The following is a 20,374-nucleotide window of genomic DNA, read 5'->3' as shown; positions in this document are numbered from 1 at the left end:
CAGTGCCAACTTGGTCTGGTTTGAGAGTGCCAAGTGGGTGCTGAAAACTGACACCCAGAACAGTGGCTTCTGAGTTTTGTTTCCCAGGGAAAAAGCCTGTACAGTGGTTCAGGGTCCTGAGGCCTTAAATTTCCGGGTGCCTCCTGGAATTCCGCCTCTCGCGGGATGCCTCCCAGACGCAAAGTGGCACCCGTGCCAACTTGGTCTGGTTTGGTAGTGCCAAGTGGGTGCTGAAAACTGACACCCAGAACAGTGGTTTGTGAGTTTTGTTTCCCAGGGAAAAAGCCTGTACAATCGTTCGGGGTCCTGCGGCCTTAAATTGCCGGGTGCCTCCTGGAGATCCGCCTCTTGCAGGATTTTTCCCAGATGCTATGCGGCACCATTGCCCACTTAGTCTGGTTTGAGAATGCCTAGTGGGTCCTGCAAACTGACACCAAGAACAGTCGCTGCTGAGATTTGTTTCCCAGGAAAAAAGGCTGTACAATGGTTCAGGGTCCTGAGGCCTTAAATGGCCAGGTGCCTCGTCGAATTCCGCCTCTCGCAGGATGCCTTTCAGACGAAGGGTGGCAGCAGTGCCAACTTGGTCTGGTTTGAGAGTGCCAAGTGGGTCCTGGAAACTGACACTAAGAACAGTGGCTTCTGAGTTTTGTTTCCCAGGGAAAAAGCCTGTACAATGGTTCAGGGTCCTGCGGCCTTATATTGCCGGGTGTCTCCTTGAATTCTGCCTCACACAGGATGCCTCCCAGATGCAAGGTGGCTGCAGTGCCAACTTGGTCTGGTTTGAGAGTGCCAAGTGGGTGCTGAAAACTGACACCCAGAACAGTGGTTTGTGAGTTTTGTTTCCCAGGGAAAAAGCCTGTACAATCGTTCGGGGTCCTGCGGCCTTAAATTGCCGGGTGCCTCCTGGAGATCCGCCTCTTGCAGGATTTTTCCCAGATGCTATGCGGCACCATTGCCCACTTAGTCTGGTTTGAGAATGCCTAGTGGGTCCTGCAAACTGACACCAAGAACAGTCGCTGCTGAGATTTGTTTCCCAGGAAAAAAGCCTGTACAATGGTTCAGGGTCCTGCGGCCTTAAATTTCCGGGTGCCTCCTTGAATTCCGCCTCACACAGGATGCCTCCCAGATGCAAGGTGGCAGCAGTGCCAACTTGGTCTGGTTTGAGAGTGCCTAGTGGGTCCTGAAAACTGACACCCAGAGCAGTGGCTTTTGAGTTTTGTTTCCCAGGGAAAAGGCCTGTAGAGTGGTTCAGGGTCCTGCGGCCTTATATTGCCGGGTGTCTCCTAGAATTCTGCCTCACACAGGATGCCTCCCAGATGCAAGGTGGCTGCAGTGCCAACTTGGTCTGGTTTGAGAGTGCCAAGTGGGTGCTGAAAACTGACACCCAGAACAGTGGCTTCTGAGTTTTGTTTCCCAGGGAAAAAGCCTGTACAGTGGTTCAGGGTCCTGAGGCCTTAAATTTCAGGGTGCCTCCTGGAATTCCGCCTCTCGCGGGATGCCTCCCAGACGCAATGTGGCACCCGTGCCAACTTGGTCTGGTTTGGTAGTGCCAAGTGGGTCCTGAAAACTGACACCCAGAACAGTGGTTTGTGAGTTTTGTTTCCCAGGGAAAAAGCCTGTACAATCGTTCGGGGTCCTGCGGCCTTAAATTGCCGGGTGCCTCCTGGAGATCCGCCTCTTGCAGGATTTATCCCAGATGCTATGCGGCACCATTGCCCACTTAGTCTGGTTTGAGATTGTCAAGTGGGTCCTCCAAACTGACACCCAGAACAGTGGCTTCTGAGTTTTGTTTCCCAGGGCAATACCCTGTAGAGTGGTTCAGGGTCCTGCCGCGTTAAATTTCAGGGTGCCTCCTGGAATTCGGCCTCTCGCAGAATGCCTCCCAGACGCAAGCTGTCACAAGTGCCAACATGGTCTGGTTTGAGAGTGCCAAGTGGGTCCTGAAAACTGACACCCAGAACAGTGGCTTCTGAGTTTTGTTTCCCAGGGAAAAACACTGTACACTGGTTCAGGGTCCTGAGGCCTTAAATGGCCAGGTGCCTCGTCGAATTCCGCCTTTCTCAGGATGCCTCCCAGACGCAAGGTGGCACCCGTGCCAACTTGGTCTGGTTTGAGAGTGCCTAGTGGGTCCTGCAAACTGACACCCAGAACAGTGGCTTCTGAGTTTTGTTTCCCATGGAAATACTCTGTAGAGTGGTTCAGGGCCCTGCCGCGTTAAATTTCAGGGTGCCTCCTGGAATTCGGCCTCTCGCAGAATGCCTCCCAGACGCAAGCTGTCACAAGTGCCAACATGGTCTCGTTTGAGAGTGCCAAGTGGGTCCTGAAAACTGACACCCAGAACAGTGGCTTCTGAGTTTTGTTTCCCAGGGAAAAACACTGTACAGTGGTTCAGGGTCCTGAGGCCTTAAATGGCCAGGTGCCTCGTCGAATTCCGCCTTTCTCAGGATGCCTCCCAGACGCAAGGTGGCACCCGTGCCAACTTGGTCTGGTTTGAGAGTGCCAAGTGGGTCCTGAAAACTGACACCCAGAACAGTGGCTTCTGAGTTTTGTTTCCCAGGGAAAAAGCCTGTACAATGGTTCAGGGTCCTGCGGCCTTAAATTTCCGGGTGCCTCCTTGAATTCCGCCTCACACAGGATGCCTCCCAGACGCAAGCTGTCACAAGTGCCAACATGGTCTCGTTTGAGAGTGCCAAGTGGGTCCTGAAAACTGACACCCAGAACAGTGGCTTCAGAGTTTTGTTTCCCAGGGAAAAGGCCTGTAGAGTGGTTCAGGGTCCTGCGGCCTTATATTGCCGGGTGTCTCCTAGAATTCTGCCTCACACAGGATGCCTCCCAGATGCAAGGTGGCTGCAGTGCCAACTTGGTCTGGTTTGAGAGTGCCAAGTGGGTGCTGAAAACTGACACCCAGAACAGTGGCTTCTGAGTTTTGTTTCCCAGGGAAAAAGCCTGTACAGTGGTTCAGGGTCCTGAGGCCTTAAATTTCAGGGTGCCTCCTGGAATTCCGCCTCTCGCGGGATGCCTCCCAGACGCAATGTGGCACCCGTGCCAACTTGGTCTGGTTTGGTAGTGCCAAGTGGGTCCTGAAAACTGACACCCAGAACAGTGGTTTGTGAGTTTTGTTTCCCAGGGAAAAAGCCTGTACAATCGTTCGGGGTCCTGCGGCCTTAAATTGCCGGGTGCCTCCTGGAGATCCGCCTCTTGCAGGATTTTTCCCAGATGCTATGCGGCACCATTGCCCACTTAGTCTGGTTTGAGAGTGTCAAGTGGGTCCTCCAAACTGACACCCAGAACAGTGGCTTCTGAGTTTTGTTTCCCAGGGCAATACCCTGTAGAGTGGTTCAGGGTCCTGCCGCGTTAAATTTCAGGGTGCCTCCTGGAATTCAGCCTCTCGCAGAATGCCTCCCAGACGCAAGCTGTCACAAGTGCCAACATGGTCTGGTTTGAGAGTGCCAAGTGGGTCCTGAAAACTGACACCCAGAACAGTGGCTTCTGAGTTTTGTTTCCCAGGGAAAAACACTGTACAGTGGTTCAGGGTCCTGAGGCCTTAAATGGCCAGGTGCCTCGTCGAATTCCGCCTTTCTCAGGATGCCTCCCAGACGCAAGGTGGCACCCGTGCCAACTTGGTCTGGTTTGAGAGTGCCTTGTGGGTCCTGCAAACTGACACTAAGAACAGTGGCTTCTGAGTTTTGTTTCCCAGGGAAAAAGCCTGTACAATGGTTCAGGGTCCTGCGGCCTTAAATTTCCGGGTGCCTCCTTGAATTCCGCCTCACACAGGATGCCTCCCAGATGCAAGGTGGCTGCAGTGCCAACTTGGTCTGGTTTGAGAGTGCCAAGTGGGTCCTGAAAACTGACACCCAGAACAGTGGTTTGTGAGTTTTTTTTTCCAGGGAAAAAGCCTGTACAATGGTTCAGGGTCCTGGGGCCTTATATTGCCGTGTGTCTCCTAGAATTCTGCCTCACACAGGATGCCTCCCAGATGCAAGGTGGCACCCGTGCCAACTTGGTCTGGTTTGGTAGTGCCAAGTGGGTGCTGAAAACTGACACCCAGAACAGTGGCTTCTGAGTTTTGTTTCCCAGGGAAAAAGGCTGTACAGTGGTTCAGGGTCCTGAGGCCTTAAATTTCCGGGTGCCTCCTTGAATTCCGCCTCACACAGGATGCCTCCCAGATGCAAGGTGGCACCAGTGCCAACTTGGTCTGGTTTGGTAGTGCCAAGTGGGTCCTGAAAACTGACACCCAGAACAGTTGTTTGTGAGTTTTGTTTCCCAGGGAAAAAGCCTGTACAATCGTTCGGGGTCCTGCGGCCTTAAATTGCCGGGTGCCTCCTGGAGATCCGCCTCTTGCAGGATTTTTCCCAGATGCTATGCGGCACCATTGCCCACTTAGTCTGGTTTGAGAATGCCTAGTGGGTCCTGAAAACTGACACCAAGAACAGTCGCTGCTGAGATTTGTTTCCCAGGAAAAAAGCCTGTACAATGGTTCAGGGTCCTGAGGCCTTAAATGGCCAGGTGCCTCGTCGAATTCCGCCTTTCTCAGGATGCCTCCCAGACGCAAGGTGGCACCCGTGCCAACTTGGTCTGGTTTGAGAGTGCCTAGTGGGTCCTGCAAACTGACACTAAGAACAGTGGCTTCTGAGTTTTGTTTCCCAGGGAAAAAGCCTGTACAATGGTTCAGGGTCCTGCGGCCTTAAATTTCCGGGTGCCTCCTTGAATTCCGCCTCACACAGGATGCCTCCCAGACGCAAGGTGGCACCAGTGCCAACTTGGTCTGGTTTGAGAGTGCCTAGTGGTTCCTGAAAACTGACACCCAGAACAGTGGCTTTTGAGTTTTGTTTCCCAGGGAAAAGGCCTGTAGAGTGGTTCAGGGTCCTGCGGCCTTATATTGCCGGGTGTCTCCTAGAATTCTGCCTCACACAGGATGCCTCCCAGATGCAAGGTGGCTGCAGTGCCAACTTGGTCTGGTTTGAGAGTGCCAAGTGGGTGCTGAAAACTGACACCCAGAACAGTGGCTTCTGAGTTTTGTTTCCCAGGGAAAAAGCCTGTACAGTGGTTCAGGGTCCTGAGGCCTTAAATTTCAGGGTGCCTCCTGGAATTCCGCCTCTCGCGGGATGCCTCCCAGACGCAATGTGGCACCCGTGCCAACTTGGTCTGGTTTGGTAGTGCCAAGTGGGTCCTGAAAACTGACACCCAGAACAGTGGTTTGTGAGTTTTGTTTCCCAGGGAAAAAGCCTGTACAATCGTTCGGGGTCCTGCGGCCTTAAATTGCCGGGTGCCTCCTGGAGATCCGCCTCTTGCAGGATTTTTCCCAGATGCTATGCGGCACCATTGCCCACTTAGTCTGGTTTGAGAATGCCTAGTGGGTCCTGCAAACTGACACCAAGAACAGTCGCTGCTGAGATTTGTTTCCCAGGAAAAAAGGCTGTACAATGGTTCAGGGTCCTGAGGCCTTAAATGGCCAGGTGCCTCGTCGAATTCCGCCTCTCGCAGGATGCCTTTCAGACGAAGGGTGGCAGCAGTGCCAACTTGGTCTGGTTTGAGAGTGCCAAGTGGGTCCTGGAAACTGACACTAAGAACAGTGTTTTGTGAGTTTTGTTTCCCAGGGAAAAAGCCTGTACAATGGTTCAGGGTCCTGCGGCCTTATATTGCCGGGTGTCTCCTAGAATTCTGCCTCACACAGGATGCCTCCCAGATGCAAGGTGGCTGCAGTGCCAACTTGGTCTGGTTTGAGAGTGCCAAGTGGGTGCTGAAAACTGACACCCAGAACAGTGGCTTTTGAGTTTTGTTTCCCAGGGAAAAAGCCTGTACAGTGGTTCAGGGTCCTGAGGCCTTAAATTTCAGGGTGCCTCCTGGAATTCGGCCTCTCGCGGGATGCCTCCCAGACGCAATGTGGCACCCGTGCCAACTTGGTCTGGTTTGGTAGTGCCAAGTTGCTCCTGAAAACTGACACCCAGAACAGTGGTTTGTGAGTTTTGTTTCCCAGGGAAAAAGCCTGTACAATCGTTCGGGGTCCTGCGGCCTTAAATTGCCGGGTGCCTCCTGGAGATCCGCCTCTTGCAGGATTTATCCCAGATGCTATGCGGCACCATTGCCCACTTAGTCTGGTTTGAGATTGTCAAGTGGGTCCTCCAAACTGACACCCAGAACAGTGGCTTCTGAGTTTTGTTTCCCAGGGCAATACCCTGTAGAGTGGTTCAGGGTCCTGCCGCGTTAAATTTCAGGGTGCCTCCTGGAATTCGGCCTCTCGCAGAATGCCTCCCAGACGCAAGCTGTCACAAGTGCCAACATGGTCTGGTTTGAGAGTGCCAAGTGGGTCCTGAAAACTGACACCCAGAACAGTGGCTTCTGAGTTTTGTTTCCCAGGGAAAAACACTGTACAGTGGTTCAGGGTCCTGAGGCCTTAAATGGCCAGGTGCCTCGTCGAATTCCGCCTTTCTCAGGATGCCTCCCAGACGCAAGGTGGCACCCGTGCCAACTTGGTCTGGTTTGAGAGTGCCTAGTGGGTCCTGCAAACTGACACCCAGAACAGTGGCTTCTGAGTTTTGTTTCCCATGGAAATACCCTGTAGAGTGGTTCAGGGCCCTGCCGCGTTAAATTTCAGGGTGCCTCCTGGAATTCGGCCTCTCGCAGAATGCCTCCCAGACGCAAGCTGTCACAAGTGCCAACATGGTCTCGTTTGAGAGTGCCAAGTGGGTCCTGAAAACTGACACCCAGAACAGTGGCTTCTGAGTTTTGTTTCCCAGGGAAAAACACTGTACAGTGGTTCAGGGTCCTGAGGCCTTAAATGGCCAGGTGCCTCGTCGAATTCCGCCTTTCTCAGGATGCCTTTCAGACGAAGGGTGGCAGCAGTGCCAACTTGGTCTGGTTTGAGAGTGCCAAGTGGGTCCTGCAAACTGACACTAAGAACAGTGGCTTCTGAGTTTTGTTTCCCAGGGAAAAAGCCTGTACAATGGTTCAGGGTCCTGCGGCCTTATATTGCCAGGTGTCTCCTAGAATTCTGCCTCACACAGGATGCCTCCCAGATGCAAGGTGGCTGCAGTGCCAACTTGGTCTGGTTTGAGAGTGCCAAGTGGGTGCTGAAAACTGACACCCAGAACAGTGGCTTCTGAGTTTTGTTTCCCAGGGAAAAAGCCTGTACAGTGGTTCAGGGTCCTGAGGCCTTAAATTTCAGGGTGCCTCCTGGAATTCCGCCTCTCGCGGGATGCCTCCCAGACGCAATGTGGCACCCGTGCCAACTTGGTCTGGTTTGGTAGTGCCAAGTGGGTCCTGAAAACTGACACCCAGAACAGTGGTTTGTGAGTTTTGTTTCCCAGGGAAAAAGCCTGTACAATCGTTCGGGGTCCTGCGGCCTTAAATTGCCGGGTGCCTCCTGGAGATCCGCCTCTTGCAGGATTTTTCCCAGATGCTATGCGGCACCATTGCCCACTTAGTCTGGTTTGAGAGTGTCAAGTGGGTCCTCCAAACTGACACCCAGAACAGTGGCTTCTGAGTTTTGTTTCCCAGGGCAATACCCGGTAGAGTGGTTCAGGGTCCTGCCGCGTTAAATTTCAGGGTGCCTCCTGGAATTCAGCCTCTCGCAGAATGCCTCCCAGACGCAAGGTGGCACCCGTGCCAACTTGGTCTGGTTTGAGAGTGCCTTGTGGGTCCTGAAAACTGACACTAAGAACAGTGGCTTCTGAGTTTTGTTTCCCAGGGAAAAAGCCTGTACAATGGTTCAGGGTCCTGCGGCCTTAAATTTCCGGGTGCCTCCTTGAATTCCGCCTCACACAGGATGCCTCCCAGATGCAAGGTGGCTGCAGTGCCAACTTGGTCTGGTTTGAGAGTGCCAAGTGGGTGCTGAAAACTGACACCCAGAACAGTGGTTTGTGAGTTTTGTTTTCCAGGGAAAAAGCCTTTACAATGGTTCAGGGTCCTGCGGCCTTATATTGCCGTGTGTCTCCTAGAATTCTGCCTCACACAGGATGCCTCCCAGATGCAAGGTGGCTGCAGTGCCAACTTGGTCTGGTTTGAGAGTGCCAAGTGGGTGCTGAAAACTGACACCCAGAACAGTGGCTTCTGAGTTTTGTTTCCCAGGGAAAAAGGCTGTACAGTGGTTCAGGGTCCTGAGGCCTTAAATTTCCGGGTGCCTCCTGGAGATCCGCCTCTTGCAGGATTTTTCCCAGATGCTATGCGGCACCATTGCCCACTTAGTCTGGTTTGAGAATGCCTAGTGGGTCCTGAAAACTGACACCAAGAACAGTCGCTGCTGAGATTTGTTTCCCAGGAAAAAAGCCTGTACAATGGTTCAGGGTCCTGAGGCCTTAAATGGCCAGGTGCCTCGTCGAATTCCGCCTTTCTCAGGATGCCTCCCAGACGCAAGGTGGCACCCGTGCCAACTTGGTCTGGTTTGAGAGTGCCTAGTGGGTCCTGCAAACTGACACTAAGAACAGTGGCTTCTGAGTTTTGTTTCCCAGGGAAAAAGCCTGTACAATGGTTCAGGGTCCTGCGGCCTTAAATTTCCGGGTGCCTCCTTGAATTCCGCCTCACACAGGATGCCTCCCAGACGCAAGGTGGCACCAGTGCCAACTTGGTCTGGTTTGAGAGTGCCTAGTGGTTCCTGAAAACTGACACCCAGAACAGTGGCTTTTGAGTTTTGTTTCCCAGGGAAAAGGCCTGTAGAGTGGTTCAGGGTCCTGCGGCCTTATATTGCCGGGTGTCTCCTAGAATTCTGCCTCACACAGGATGCCTCCCAGATGCAAGGTGGCTGCAGTGCCAACTTGGTCTGGTTTGAGAGTGCCAAGTGGGTGCTGAAAACTGACACCCAGAACAGTGGCTTCTGAGTTTTGTTTCCCAGGGAAAAAGCCTGTACAGTGGTTCAGGGTCCTGAGGCCTTAAATTTCAGGGTGCCTCCTGGAATTCCGCCTCTCGCGGGATGCCTCCCAGACGCAATGTGGCACCCGTGCCAACTTGGTCTGGTTTGGTAGTGCCAAGTGGGTCCTGAAAACTGACACCCAGAACAGTGGTTTGTGAGTTTTGTTTCCCAGGGAAAAAGCCTGTACAATCGTTCGGGGTCCTGCGGCCTTAAATTGCCGGGTGCCTCCTGGAGATCCGCCTCTTGCAGGATTTTTCCCAGATGCTATGCGGCACCATTGCCCACTTAGTCTGGTTTGAGAATGCCTAGTGGGTCCTGCAAACTGACACCAAGAACAGTCGCTGCTGAGATTTGTTTCCCAGGAAAAAAGCCTGTACAATGGTTCAGGGTCCTGAGGCCTTAAATGGCCAGGTGCCTCGTCGAATTCCGCCTCTCGCAGGATGCCTTTCAGACGAAGGGTGGCAGCAGTGCCAACTTGGTCTGGTTTGAGAGTGCCAAGTGGGTCCTGGAAACTGACACTAAGAACAGTGGCTTCTGAGTTTTGTTTCCCAGGGAAAAAGCCTGTACAATGGTTCAGGGTCCTGCGGCCTTATATTGCCGGGTGTCTCCTTGAATTCTGCCTCACACAGGATGCCTCCCAGATGCAAGGTGGCTGCAGTGCCAACTTGGTCTGGTTTGAGAGTGCCAAGTGGGTGCTGAAAACTGACACCCAGAACAGTGGTTTGTGAGTTTTTTTTCCCAGGGAAAAAGCCTGTACAATCGTTCGGGGTCCTGCGGCCTTAAATTGCCGGGTGCCTCCTGGAGATCCGCCTCTTGCAGGATTTTTCCCAGATGCTATGCGGCACCATTGCCCACTTAGTCTGGTTTGAGAGTGTAAAGTGGGTCCTCCAAACTGACACCCAGAACAGTGGCTTCTGAGTTTTGTTTCCCAGGGCAATACCCTGTAGAGTGGTTCAGGGTCCTGCCGCGTTAAATTTCAGGGTGCCTCCTGGAATTCGGCCTCTCGCAGAATGCCTCCCAGACGCAAGCTGTCACAAGTGCCAACATGGTCTCGTTTGAGAGTGCCAAGTGGGTCCTGTAAACTGACACCCAGAACAGTGTTTTGTGAGTTTTGTTTCCCAGGGAAAAACACTGTACAGTGGTTCAGGGTCCTGAGGCCTTAAATGGCCAGGTGCCTCGTCGAATTCCGCCTTTCTCAGGATGCCTCCCAGACGCAAGGTGGCACCCGTGACAACTTGGTCTGGTTTGAGAGTGCCTAGTGGGTCCTGCAAACTGACACTAAGAACAGTGGCTTCTGAGTTTTGTTTCCCAGGGAAAAAGCCTGTACAATGGTTCAGGGTCCTGCGGCCTTAAATTGCCGGGTGCCTCCTTGAATTCCGCCTCACACAGGATGCCTCCCAGATGCAAGATGGCACCAGTGCCAGCTTGGTCTGGTTTGAGAGTGCCAAGTGGGTCCTGAAAGCTGACACCCAGAACAGTGGCTTTTGAGTTTTGTTTCCCAGGGAAAAGGCCTGTAGAGTGGTTCAGGGTCCTGCGGCCTTATATTGCCGGGTGTCTCCTAGAATTCTGCCTCACACAGGATGCCTCCCAGATGCAAGGTGGCTGCAGTGCCAACTTGGTCTGGTTTGAGAGTGCCAAGTGGGTGCTGAAAACTGACACCCAGAACAGTGGCTTCTGAGTTTTGTTTCCCAGGGAAAAAGCCTGTACAGTGGTTCAGGGTCCTGAGGCCTTAAATTTCAGGGTGCCTCCTGGAATTCGGCCTCTCGCGGGATGCCTCCCAGACGCAATGTGGCACCCGTGCCAACTTGGTCTGGTTTGGTAGTGCCAAGTGGGTCCTGAAAACTGACACCCAGAACAGTGGTTTGTGAGTTTTGTTTCCCAGGGAAAAAGCCTGTACAATCGTTCGGGGTCCTGCGGCCTTAAATTGCCGGGTGCCTCCTGGAGATCCGCCTCTTGCAGGATTTTTCCCAGATGCTATGCGGCACCATTGCCCACTTAGTCTGGTTTGAGATTGTCAAGTGGGTCCTCCAAACTGACACCCAGAACAGTGGCTTCTGAGTTTTGTTTCCCAGGGCAATACCCTGTAGAGTGGTTCAGGGTCCTGCCGCGTTAAATTTCAGGGTGCCTCCTGGAATTCGGCCTCTCGCAGAATGCCTCCCAGACGCAAGCTGTCACAAGTGCCAACATGGTCTCGTTTGAGAGTGCCAAGTGGGTCCTGAAAACTGACACCCAGAACAGTGGCTTCTGAGTTTTGTTTCCCAGGGAAAAGGCCTGTAGAGAGGTTCAGGGTCCTGCGGCCTTATATTGCCGGGTGTCTCCTAGAATTCTGCCTCACACAGGATGCCTCCCAGATGCAAGGTGGCTGCAGTGCCAACTTGGTCTGGTTTGAGAGTGCCAAGTGGGTGCTGAAAACTGACACCCAGAACAGTGGCTTCTGAGTTTTGTTTCCCAGGGAAAAAGCCTGTACAGTGGTTCAGGGTCCTGAGGCCTTAAATTTCAGGGTGCCTCCTGGAATTCCGCCTCTCGCGGGATGCCTCCCAGACGCAATGTGGCACCCGTGCCAACTTGGTCTGGTTTGGTAGTGCCAAGTGGGTCCTGAAAACTGACACCCAGAACAGTGGTTTGTGAGTTTTGTTTCCCAGGGAAAAAGCCTGTACAATCGTTCGGGGTCCTGCGGCCTTAAATTGCCGGGTGCCTCCTGGAGATCCGCCTCTTGCAGGATTTTTCCCAGATGCTATGCGGCACCATTGCCCACTTAGTCTGGTTTGAGAATGCCTAGTGGGTCCTGCAAACTGACACCAAGAACAGTCGCTGCTGAGATTTGTTTCCCAGGAAAAAAGCCTGTACAATGGTTCAGGGTCCTGAGGCCTTAAATGGCCAGGTGCCTCGTCGAATTCCGCCTCTCGCAGGATGCCTTTCAGACGAAGGGTGGCAGCAGTGCCAACTTGGTCTGGTTTGAGAGTGCCAAGTGGGTCCTGGAAACTGACACTAAGAACAGTGTTTTGTGAGTTTTGTTTCCCAGGGAAAAAGCCTGTACAATGGTTCAGGGTCCTGCGGCCTTATATTGCCGGGTGTCTCCTTGAATTCTGCCTCACACAGGATGCCTCCCAGATGCAAGGTGGCTGCAGTGCCAACTTGGTCTGGTTTGAGAGTGCCAAGTGGGTGCTGAAAACTGACACCCAGAACAGTGGTTTGTGAGTTTTGTTTCCCAGGGAAAAAGCCTGTACAATCGTTCGGGGTCCTGCGGCCTTAAATTGCCGGGTGCCTCCTGGAGATCCGCCTCTTGCAGGATTTTTCCCAGATGCTATGCGGCACCATTGCCCACTTAGTCTGGTTTGAGAGTGTCAAGTGGGTCCTCCAAACTGACACCCAGAACAGTGGCTTCTGAGTTTTGTTTCCCAGGGCAATACCCTGTAGAGTGGTTCAGGGTCCTGCCGCGTTAAATTTCAGGGTGCCTCCTGGAATTCGGCCTCTCGCAGAATGCCTCCCAGACGCAAGCTGTCACAAGTGCCAACATGGTCTCGTTTGAGAGTGCCAAGTGGGTCCTGTAAACTGACACCCAGAACAGTGTTTTGTGAGTTTTGTTTCCCAGGGAAAAACACTGTACAGTGGTTCAGGGTCCTGAGGCCTTAAATGGCCAGGTGCCTCGTCGAATTCCGCCTTTCTCAGGATGCCTCCCAGACGCAAGGTGGCACCCGTGCCAACTTGGTCTGGTTTGAGAGTGCCTAGTGGGTCCTGCAAACTGACACCCAGAACAGTGGCTTCTGAGTTTTGTTTCCCAGGGAAAAAGCCTGTACAATGGTTCAGGGTCCTGCGGCCTTAAATTGCCGGGTGCCTCCTTGAATTCCGCCTCACACAGGATGCCTCCCAGATGCAAGATGGCACCAGTGCCAACTTGGTCTGGTTTGAGAGTGCCAAGTGGGTCCTGAAAACTGACACCCAGAACAGTGGCTTTTGAGTTTTGTTTCCCAGGGAAAAGGCCTGTAGAGTGGTTCAGGGTCCTGCGGCCTTATATTGCCGGGTGTCTCCTAGAATTCTGCCTCACACAGGATGCCTCCCAGATGCAAGGTGGCTGCAGTGCCAACTTGGTCTGGTTTGAGAGTGCCAAGTGGGTGCTGAAAACTGACACCCAGAACAGTGGCTTCTGAGTTTTGTTTCCCAGGGAAAAAGCCTGTACAGTGGTTCAGGGTCCTGAGGCCTTAAATTTCAGGGTGCCTCCTGGAATTCGGCCTCTCGCGGGATGCCTCCCAGACGCAATGTGGCACCCGTGCCAACTTGGTCTGGTTTGGTAGTGCCAAGTGGGTCCTGAAAACTGACACCCAGAACAGTGGTTTGTGAGTTTTGTTTCCCAGGGAAAAAGCCTGTACAATCGTTCGGGGTCCTGCGGCCTTAAATTGCCGGGTGCCTCCTGGAGATCCGCCTCTTGCAGGATTTTTCCCAGATGCTATGCGGCACCATTGCCCACTTAGTCTGGTTTGAGATTGTCAAGTGGGTCCTCCAAACTGACACCCAGAACAGTGGCTTCTGAGTTTTGTTTCCCAGGGCAATACCCTGTAGAGTGGTTCAGGGTCCTGCCGCGTTAAATTTCAGGGTGCCTCCTGGAATTCGGCCTCTCGCAGAATGCCTCCCAGACGCAAGCTGTCACAAGTGCCAACATGGTCTCGTTTGAGAGTGCCAAGTGGGTCCTGAAAACTGACACCCAGAACAGTGGCTTCTGAGTTTTGTTTCCCAGGGAAAAACACTGTACAGTGGTTCAGGGTCCTGAGGCCTTAAATGGCCAGGTGCCTCGTCGAATTCCGCCTTTCTCAGGATGCCTCCCAGACGCAAGGTGGCACCCGTGCCAACTTGGTCTGGTTTGAGAGTGCCTAGTGGGTCCTGCAAACTGACACCCAGAACAGTGGCTTCTGAGTTTTGTTTCCCATGGAAATACCCTGTAGAGTGGTTCAGGGCCCTGCCGCGTTAAATTTCAGGGTGCCTCCTGGAATTTGGCCTCTCGCAGAATGCCTCCCAGACGCAAGCTGTCACAAGTGCCAACATGGTCTCGTTTGAGAGTGCCAAGTGGGTCCTGAAAACTGACACCCAGAACAGTGGCTTCTGAGTTTTGTTTCCCAGGGAAAAACACTGTAGAGTGGTTCAGGGTCCTGAGGCCTTAAATGGCCAGGTGCCTCGTCGAATTCCGCCTTTCTCAGGATGCCTCCCAGACGCAAGGTGGCACCCGTGCCAACTTGGTCTGGTTTGAGAGTGCCTAGTGGGTCCTGCAAACTGACACTAAGAACAGTGGCTTCTGAGTTTTGTTTCCCAGGGAAAAAGCCTGTACAATGGTTCAGGGTCCTGCGGCCTTAAATTTCCGGGTGCCTCCTTGAATTCCGCCTCACACAGGATGCCTCCCAGACGCAAGCTGTCACAAGTGCCAACATGGTCTCGTTTGAGAGTGCCAAGTGGGTCCTGAAAACTGACACCCAGAACAGTGGCTTCAGAGTTTTGTTTCCCAGGGAAAAGGCCTGTAGAGTGGTTCAGGGTCCTGCGGCCTTATATTGCCGGGTGTCTCCTAGAATTCTGCCTCACACAGGATGCCTCCCAGATGCAAGGTGGCTGCAGTGCCAACTTGGTCTGGTTTGAGAGTGCCAAGTGGGTGCTGAAAACTGACACCCAGAACAGTGGCTTCTGAGTTTTGTTTCCCAGGGAAAAAGCCTGTACAGTGGTTCAGGGTCCTGAGGCCTTAAATTTCAGGGTGCCTCCTGGAATTCGGCCTCTCGCGGGATGCCTCCCAGACGCAATGTGGCACCCGTGCCAACTTGGTCTGGTTTGGTAGTGCCAAGTGGGTCCTGAAAACTGACACCCAGAACAGTGGTTTGTGAGTTTTGTTTCCCAGGGAAAAAGCCTGTACAATCGTTCGGGGTCCTGCGGCCTTAAATTGCCGGGTGCCTCCTGGAGATCCACCTCTTGCAGGATTTTTCCCAGATGCTATGCGGCACCATTGCCCACTTAGTCTGGTTTGAGATTGTCAAGTGGGTCCTCCAAACTGACACCCAGAACAGTGGCTTCTGAGTTTTGTTTCCCAGGGCAATACCCGATAGAGTGGTTCAGGGTCCTGCCGCGTTAAATTTCAGGGTGCCTCCTGGAATTCAGCCTCTCGCAGAATGCCTCCCAGACGCAAGCTGTCACAAGTGCCAACATGGTCTGGTTTGAGAGTGCCAAGTGGGTCCTGAAAACTGACACCCAGAACAGTGGCTTCTGAGTTTTGTTTCCCAGGGAAAAACACTGTACACTGGTTCAGGGTCCTGAGGCCTTAAATGGCCAGGTGCCTCGTCGAATTCCGCCTTTCTCAGGATGCCTCCCAGACGCAAGGTGGCACCCGTGCCAACTTGGTCTGGTTTGAGAGTGCCTTGTGGGTCCTGCAAACTGACACTAAGAACAGTGGCTTCTGAGTTTTGTTTCCCAGGGAAAAAGCCTGTACAATGGTTCAGGGTCCTGCGGCCTTAAATTTCCGGGTGCCTCCTTGAATTCCGCCTCACACAGGATGCCTCCCAGATGCAAGGTGGCTGCAGTGCCAACTTGGTCTGGTTTGAGAGTGCCAAGTGGGTCCTGAAAACTGACACCCAGAACAGTGGTTTGTGAGTTTTGTTTCCCAGGGAAAAAGCCTGTACAATGGTTCAGGGTCCTGCGGCCTTATATTGCCGGGTGTCTCCTAGAATTCTGCCTCACACAGGATGCCTCCCAGATGCAAGGTGGCTGCAGTGCCAACTTGGTCTGGTTTGAGAGTGCCAAGTGGGTGCTGAAAACTGACACCCAGAACAGTGGCTTCTGAGTTTTGTTTCCCAGGGCAATACCCTGTAGAGTGGTTCAGGGTCCTGAGGCCTTAAATTTCAGGGTGCCTCCTGGAATTCCGCCTCTCGCGGGATGCCTCCCAGACGCAATGTGGCACCCGTGCCAACTTGGTCTGGTTTGGTAGTGCCAAGTGGGTCCTGAAAACTGACACCCAGAACAGTGGTTTGTGAGTTTTGTTTCCCAGGGAAAAAGCCTGTACAATCGTTCGGGGTCCTGCGGCCTTAAATTGCCGGGTGCCTCCTGGAGATCCGCTTCTTGCAGAATTTTTCCCAGATGCTATGCGGCACCACTGCCCACTTAGTCTGGTTTGAGAATGCCTAGTGGGTCCTGCAAACTGACACCAAGAACAGTCGCTGCTGAGATTTGTTTCCCAGGAAAAAAGCCTGTACAATGGTTCAGGGTCCTGAGGCCTTAAATGGCCAGGTGCCTCGTCGAATTCCGCCTCTCGCAGGATGCCTTTCAGACGAAGGGTGGCAGCAGTGCCAACTTGGTCTGGTTTGAGAGTGCCAAGTGGGTCCTGAAAACTGACACCCAGAACAGTGTTTTTTGAGTTTTGTTTCCCAGGGAAAAAGCCTGTACAATGGTTCAGGGTCCTGCGGCCTTATATTGCCAGGTGTCTCCTAGAATTCTGCCTCACACAGGATGCCTCCCAGATGCAAGGTGGCTGCAGTGCCAACTTGGTCTGGTTTGAGAGTGCCAAGTGGGTGCTGAAAACTGACACCCAGAACAGTGGCTTCTGAGTTTTGTTTCCCAGGGAAAAAGCCTGTACAGTGGTTCAGGGTCCTGAGGCCTTAAATTTCAGGGTGCCTCCTGGAATTCCGCCTCTCGCGGGATGCCTCCCAGACGCAAGGTGGCACCCGTGCCAACTTGGTCTGGTTTGGTAGTGCCAAGTGGGTCCTGAAAACTGACACCCAGAACAGTGGTTTGTGAGTTTTGTTTCCCAGGGAAAAAGCCTGTACAATCGTTCGGGGTCCTGCGGCCTTAAATTGCCGGGTGCCTCCTGGAGATCCGCCTCTTGCAGGATTTTTCCCAGATGCTATGCGGCACCATTGCCCACTTAGTCTGGTTTGAGAATGCCTAGTGGGTCCTGCAAACTGACACCAAGAACAGTCGCTGCTGAGATTTGTTTCCCAGGAAAAAAGCCTGTACAATGGTTCAGGGTCCTGAGGCCTTAAATGGCCAGGTGCCTCGTCGAATTCCGCCTCTCGCAGGATGCCTTTCAGACGAAGGGTGGCAGCAGTGCCAACTTGGTCTGGTTTGAGAGTGCCAAGTGGGTCCTGGAAACTGACACTAAGAACAGTGGCTTCTGAGTTTTGTTTCCCAGGGAAAAAGCCTGTACAATGGTTCAGGGTCCTGCGGCCTTATATTGCCGGGTGTCTCCTAGAATTCTGCCTCACACAGGATGCCTCCCAGATGCAAGGTGGCTGCAGTGCCAACTTGGTCTGCTTTGAGAGTGCCAAGTGGGTGCTGAAAACTGACACCCAGAACAGTGGTTTGTGAGTTTTGTTTCCCAGGGAAAAAGCCTGTACAATCGTTCGGGGTCCTGCGGCCTTAAATTGCCGGGTGCCTCCTGGAGATCCGCCTCTTGCAGGATTTTTCCCAGATGCTATGCGGCACCATTGCCCACTTAGTCTGGTTTGAGAGTGTCAAGTGGGTCCTCCAAACTGACACCCAGAACAGTGGCTTCTGAGTTTTGTTTCCCATGGAAATACCCTGTAGAGTGGTTCAGGGCCCTGCCGCGTTAAATTTCAGGGTGCCTCCTGGAATTCGGCCTCTCGCAGAATGCCTCCCAGACGCAAGCTGTCACAAGTGCCAACATGGTCTCGTTTGAGAGTGCCAAGTGGGTCCTGAAAACTGACACCCAGAACAGTGGCTTCTGAGTTTTGTTTCCCAGGGAAAAACACTGTACAGTGGTTCAGGGTCCTGAGGCCTTAAATGGCCAGGTGCCTCGTCGAATTCCGCCTTTCTCAGGATGCCTCCCAGACGCAAGGTGGCACCCGTGCCAACTTGGTCTGGTTTGAGAGTGCCTAGTGGGTCCTGCAAACTGACACCCAGAACAGTGGCTTCTGAGTTTTGTTTCCCAGGGAAAAAGCCTGTACAATGGTTCAGGGTCCTGCGGCCTTATATTGCCGGGTGTCTCCTAGAATTCTGCCTCACACAGGATGCCTCCGAGATGCAAGGTGGCTGCAGTGCCAACTTGGTCTGGTTTGAGAGTGCCAAGTCGGTGCTGAAAACTGACACCCAGAACAGTGGCTTCTGAGTTTTGTTTCCCAGGGAAAAAGCCTGTACAGTGGTTCAGGGTCCTGAGGCCCTAAATTTCAGGGTGCCTCCTGGAATTCCGCCTCTCGTGGGATGCCTCCCAGACGCAATGTGGCACCCGTGCCAACTTGGTCTGGTTTGGTAGTGCCAAGTGGGTCCTGAAAACTGACACCCAGAACAGTGGTTTGTGAGTTTTGTTTCCCAGGGAAAAAGCCTGTACAATCGTTCGGGGTCCTGCGGCCTTAAATTGCCGGGTGCCTCCTGGAGATCCGCCTCTTGCAGGATTTTTCCCAGATGCTATGCGGCACCATTGCCCACTTAGTCTGGTTTGAGAGTGTCAAGTGTGTCCTCAAACTGACACCCAGAACAGTGGCTTCTGAGTTTTGTTTCCCAGGGAAAAAGCCTGTACAATGGTTCAGGGTCCTGCGGCCTTAAATTTCAGGGTGCCTCCTGGAATTTGGCCTCTCGCAGAATGCCTCCCAGACGCAAGCTGTCACAAGTGCCAACATGGTCTCGTTTGAGAGTGCCAAGTGGGTCCTGAAAACTGACACCCAGAACAGTGGCTTCTGAGTTTTGTTTCCCAGGGAAAAACACTGTACAGTGGTTCAGGGTCCTGAGGCCTTAAATGGCCAGGTGCCTCGTCGAATTCCGCCTTTCTCAGGATGCCTCCCAGACGCAAGGTGGCACCCGTGCCAACTTGGTCTGGTTTGAGAGTGCCTAGTGGGTCCTGAAAACTGACACTAAGAACAGTGGCTTCTGAGTTTTGTTTCCCAGGGAAAAAGCCTGTACAATGGTTCAGGGTCCTGCGGCCTTAAATTTCCGGGTGCCTCCTTGAATTCCGCCTCACACAGGATGCCTCCCAGATGCAAGGTGGCACCAGTGCCAACTTGGTCTGGTTTTAGAGTGCCTAGTGGGTCCTGAAAACTGACACCCAGAACAGTGGCTTTTGAGTTTTGTTTCCCAGGGAAAAGGCCTGTACAGTGGTTCAGGGTCCTGCGGCCTTATATTGCCGGGTGTCTCCTAGAATTCTGCCTCACACAGGATGCCTCACAGATGCAAGGTGGCTGCAGTGCCAACTTGGTCTGGTTTGAGAGTGCCAAGTGGGTGCTGAAAACTGACACCCAGAACAGTGGCTTCTGAGTTTTGTTTCCCAGGGAAAAAGCCTGTACAGTGGTTCAGGGTCCTGAGGCCTTAAATTTCAGGGTGCCTCCTGGAATTCCGCCTCTCGCGGGATGCCTCCCAGACGCAATGTGGCACCCGTGCCAACTTGGTCTGGTTTGGTAGTGCCAAGTGGGTGCTGAAAACTGACACCCAGAACAGTGGTTTGTGAGTTTTGTTTCCCAGGGAAAAAGCCTGTACAATCGTTCGGGGTCCTGCGGCCTTAAATTGCCGGGTGCCTCCTGGAGATCCGCCTCTTGCAGGATTTTTCCCAGATGCTATGCGGCACCATTGCCCACTTATTCTGGTTTGAGAATGCCTAGTGGGTCCTGCAAACTGACACCAAGAACAGTGGCTTCTGAGTTTTGTTTCCCAGGGAAATACCCTGTAGAGTCGTTCAGGGTCCTGCCGCGTTAAATTTCAGGGTGCCTCCTGGAATTCAGCCTCTCGCAGAATGCCTCCCAGACGCAAGCTGTCACAAGTGCCAACATGGTCTGGTTTGAGAGTGCCAAGTGGGTCCTGCAAACTGACACTAAGAACAGTGGCTTCTGAGTTTTGTTTCCCAGGGAAAAACACTGTACAGTGGTTCAGGGTCCTGAGGCCTTAAATGGCCAGGTGCCTCGTCGAATTCCGCCTTTCTCAGGATGCCTCCCAGACGCAAGGTGGCACCCGTGCCAACTTGGTCTGGTTTGAGAGTGCCTTGTGGGTCCTGCAAACTGACACTAAGAACAGTGGTTTCTGAGTTTTGTTTCCCAGGGAAAACGCCTGTACAATGGTTCAGGGTCCTGCGGCCTTAAATTTCCGGGTGCCTCCTTGAATTCTGCCTCACACAGGATGCCTCCCAGATGCAAGGTGGCTGCAGTGCCAACTTGGTCTGGTTTGAGAGTGCCAAGTGGGTGCTGAAAACTGACACCCAGAACAGTGGCTTCTGAGTTTTGTTTCCCAGGGAAAAAGCCTGTACAGTGGTTCAGGATCCTGAGGCCTTAAATTTCAGGGTGCCTCCTGGAATTCCGCCTCTCGCGGGATGCCTCCCAGACGCAATGTGGCACCCGTGCCAACTTGGTCTGGTTTGGTAGTGCCAAGTGGGTCCTGAAAACTGACACCCAGAACAGTGGTTTGTGAGTTTTGTTTCCCAGGGAAAAAGCCTGTACAATCGTTCGGGGTCCTGCGGCCTTAAATTGCCGGGTGCCTCCTGGAGATCCGCCTCTTGCAGGATTTTTCCCAGATGCTATGCGGCACCATTGCCCACTTAGTCTGGTTTGAGAATGCCTAGTGGGTCCTGCA

Source organism: Fringilla coelebs (assembly GCF_963513975.1).
Source record: "Fringilla coelebs genome assembly, chromosome: 8".
Classification (NCBI taxonomy): domain Eukaryota; kingdom Metazoa; phylum Chordata; class Aves; order Passeriformes; family Fringillidae; genus Fringilla; species Fringilla coelebs.
Note: the sequence above shows the minus strand (reverse complement) of the source record.